Source organism: Podarcis cretensis (assembly GCF_951804945.1).
Source record: "Podarcis cretensis genome assembly, chromosome: 9".
NCBI lineage: Eukaryota > Metazoa > Chordata > Lepidosauria > Squamata > Lacertidae > Podarcis > Podarcis cretensis.
The window spans coordinates 62,343,711-62,347,911 of NC_137178.1; the positions used below are offsets into that span (position 1 = coordinate 62,343,711).

At 44.2% G+C, this 4,201-nt stretch overlaps 1 long non-coding RNA gene across 2 annotated transcripts in view; it reads left to right on the top strand.

Moving 5' to 3' along the window:
• The window catches only part of LOC307223650, a 56,434-nt gene that overhangs the window by 3,609 nt on the left and 48,624 nt on the right, over positions 1-4,201 (top strand). For both annotated transcript variants that reach the window (XR_013842149.1, XR_013842150.1), the window contains exon 2: positions 2,443-2,614. This is a non-coding gene — a long non-coding RNA (uncharacterized lncRNA). The remainder of the gene's footprint in view (positions 1-2,442; positions 2,615-4,201) is intronic.

The window sequence follows — 4,201 nt, forward strand, 5'->3', positions numbered from 1 at the left end:
CCATGGTTGATGGTATCAAAAGCCGCTGATTTCCACCTCTGTCCCTAGCCTGCCAAAGATCATTGACCAACTTGACCAAGGTGGTTTCAGTCCCATGATGAGGCCTGAATCCCAATTGAAAAGGATCCAAATGGTCCACATCCTCCAGATGTGCCTGGAATTGTTCAGTGACCACCCTGCTCATTCACCTTCCCTGGGAATGGGAGATTTGACACCCACTGGTGCCTTCCAGCCCACTGTTTGAGAAACACTCCTATAAGTCATTTTACGTGGTTCACTTTTATGGAAGTCACATTGCTTATTGGTTTATGTCAAGTATCCTACCCCCGCCCCATCAGACATAAATTCTCATCTTTAGGTGGTAGAATATAGTTTATCTCCAATTATAATCTCAAGAATGGCTACATTTGGCATTCTTTGATGCAAACCAATATTATAGGTCCACTGGGAAAAATCCAACAGCCACAGCAGGATTTTGTTAGGGTCAACCAAAATGTCAAAATGAGATGAGCAATCTTTCAGATTACTCAGAGCTTTATCAAAACTCGGGAAGTGTGGGGGAGAGAGCAAGATAGGCTTGATGGAAAGCCCCTAAGTCAGTTTTAAGAGAGAAAGAGAAAGCAGAGAAAGCAGAAGGAATTGTGTTGACTTAGAATAGCCTCTGCTAGGTGCTAAACTTAAAGTTTTGGGTTGTCACATGCATGCTTGCATGCAAATAGTCTGTGCCTTTAATAGCTACATAGCGGGCAGAACCCAATAGACAGAGATTTTCCTATGCCAACACTCAAACCATGATAAATTTCACCTATTCTTTTAAGAAATGAATTGAGTATTCAACATAAACTGCGTAATAGGCAGATTATTATTATTTTTTAAAAAGCTTCACCTAGGAATTTCTGCCCGTGTTCTGCTTATGCTGAATGAGCAATTCTTTATGTAAAAAGTGGCAATCCTGTTTAGCTTTGCTATAATTTTTCTAGTAGAGTTCTTTTGAGAGTGGATAAAAACCCTAATTCACTAGTTTGCAGAAATGCAGCAACTGCATTGTCTTAACTTGTTGAATTTCTGTTATGCATTTGATAAAAACATGGAGACTGGGGAGCAGTCCTCAGAAATTGCTAGATCTAGACGTAGAGGGCACAATTGTCATTCCGTTGTTTTGCACTTAGAAACTAGATAAGAATGAGGTAATCTCCTACTTCTTTGATTTTATTACAGTACCTGCTGTTGCTCTTAATAGGATTATAGTTAAAAGGCTGCCCTTTAGCTATTATACCTGCTCTGCTGTTGCCCTGATAAAAAGATGTTTGAGATAAAGCCAAAACCTCCAGATGTTGCAATTTTTCCTTAAGAGTGAGTTGCACCAACTGCTTGATCATTTTGATTGGCCATTTCTGAAACTTTCCCAACTCTAGAATAGCCTTTTGAGATTTGAGCAAAACTTTATCCAGCATAGAGAAGCAAAAACAGCCCATTTTATTTTGAAGAAAGGGAGTATGTTCTCTACCTCAATTCGCCAACCCCTTTGTTTCTGGGGGTCTTCCTAAAATAAGGTCAACAACTTTCGGGGTGTCCTGGTTTTTGCAGTACCATCCCTGCACAATTTAAACCGTTTCTGAAAAGACTCATCTTTTCTCAGCCACTTTTATGGAGTGATTCTGGCTGGAGTTTCATTTGGGTACAAAAACTATAGTGCATTTTTTAAACAACAAGAACCAAGTTGTATTATGTTTTCTTTGTTACACTAGGCCAGATGTGGTTTATGGACTGGCTAATTTAAGTGTTTTAAAAGTAGCAAAATTGGTGTCTTGAAATTACAGCCGCTGTGGTCTAGACAACTTTAACTTAAGGAAATCATAGGTGTGAGCCCTACTTGTTTTGAAAAACTTTCATTAGCTGGCTAGTTGGCTGCAGGGGCAAAGCCATCTTAAATAGGGCTGCCATATGTCCGGATATTACCAGGATTTCAAAGGCAGAATTGAAGTCCAGGGGGAATTTCCAAAAGGCGGTTCTTTGTCCTGGATCTTAGACAAGCATGGGTTTTTGTTGTTTGTTGTTGTTGTTTTTTTAAAAAAGCTAATCAATTTTGGGGTCTTCCTAAAAGAAGCTCAACTTTTGGGGTCTCCTGGTTTTTTACTTTTTGAAATATTGCTTGCCCATTCTGCCTAGTGATTGGCTGACGTAAGGATTCTCCGCCCCTTTCAGCTGCACCCCTTACCTGCACATACTGCTACCTGAGACTGCCGGCAAAGATTCAGCCCCAGCTAATGTTTCCAGTGGGCAGGGATGACAGCTGCTGTAGTCCATCGACTGCTAGAAGTTCACTGGTTCCTCGTCATCCAGGAGAGAGTGCTTCAGTGTCCTCAAGACACAGAACACAGTGGTGGCAAATACATTTCTCACAGAGCCATACTAATGAATGTTGCCTTTCCGGTTTTCCAGGTTAGAAGCGGCTACTCAGGTCAGTGCCGCTGTACGAGAAAAAAGTATTATTTAAAAGAATCCCTGCGCAAAAGGATTTGCAAAAGAGAGGATGCGTCGAATGTAGGGTTGGAAATGATCTGAAGAGTCTCTTCTAAACCTCTGCAATGCAGGAATCTCAACTATAAAAAAGGTAAAGGACCCCTGGACGGTTCAGTCCAGTCAAAGGCAACTACGAGGTTGCAGCGCTCATCTCGTTGTTTTTTTAAAAAAGAAATTATTATTTATATGCCGCCCATCTTGCTGCGTTTCCTCAGCCACTCTGGGCTGCTCCCAACAAAATATTAAAAACACAAGAAACCATCAAACATTAAAAACTTGCCTAAACAGGGCTCCCTTCAGATGTCTTCTAAAAGTCAGATAGTTGTTTATTTCCTCAACATCTGATGGGAGGGTGTTCCACAGGGCGGGACCGTTCCTCATGAGGCTTGGTTTCCAACTGCCTCAACCATTCCTCATGAGGCTTGGTTTCCAGGCCCTTCATCATCCCTCACAGAGGTCACTTCAATTAGCAGTCTTCACTCCCATTCTTCACTTGAAATATGTGCATTTGCTTCTCTCTCTAATTGTTTATTTCGAGTTGCTGCAACTAGTGCGCAATCAGAGACAGCGTCCGGAAGAGCCAGGACCCACACAAGGTGAGCAGAGGAGGGCGACCAGGATGATGAAGGGCTTGGAAACCAAGCCTCATGAGGAACGGTTGAGGCAGCTGGAAACCTCCACAGGGTTTAATCCAGCACTGCCCAGTGAACGGCCCAGTATATCTGAAGGAGCATCTCCACCCCCATTGTTCAGCTCTACCCCCACCCACTGAGGTCCCATCCCAGCCCACCCCAGATATGCCGCCCAGGACAGAAGAGCTACACGCAAAGCAGATGGTCCAATCCTGCGCTATGGAGACCCCTAGCCTGCCTTGAAGGATGTGGGGATGATCTCTTCAGAGCTGGACCTCAGTGTCTGGGCGGAACGATGGGGGTGGAGAAACTACTTCAGGTATACAGGGCCAAGGCTGTTTAGGGCTTTAAAGGTCAGCACCAACACTTTGAATCGTGCTCGGAAACGTACTGGTAGCCAATTTAGGTCTTTCAGGACCAGTGTTATATGGTCTCGGCAACTGTTCCCAGTCACCAGTCTAGCTGCCGCATTCTACGTCACCCCTGCGCCAGTGGATCTGTGCTTTCTGCTCCTGAGCTTTCTGTTCTACTCTCAATGCACACATGGTCCTGGGGGGGGGTCAGGAATGCTTTCCAGAGACACTGAGTTTGTCAGCTATCTCTCCCCTGGTGCATCTTCTTCCTGCTGCTCTCCTAATATTTCCCAGCTTCTCCCCTCTGCAGCCTCTGAACTATGACCTTCTGCAAACCACTGTTCTAAATCTATACTGTCCTACTCTTCTCGGGAAGGTGCAGGAAGAGGGGGAGAGTGGTTCCCACCATTCCTTCTCAGTTCAGTCCTTGACATCTGCATAGTATTCAGTTTCATTAATGCTGCAATATTTTCCCAATGCTGCTGCGTCATTGCTGTTTGGAGGAGCACGCTTGCCCGATAGAGCAGCAAAAGGACTAGGAAAAGAACCCCGAACATTTGTGGTGTAAGAACTTAAAAGCGGATTTCAGCCAGAAGCTACGGACCAGGAACAAAACAGACCACTTTTTGCCTTGCCATTTCGTCATCCCAAACGACCCTCCTTAAGGGACGAAAAGACGCTGTTTGCCACAAA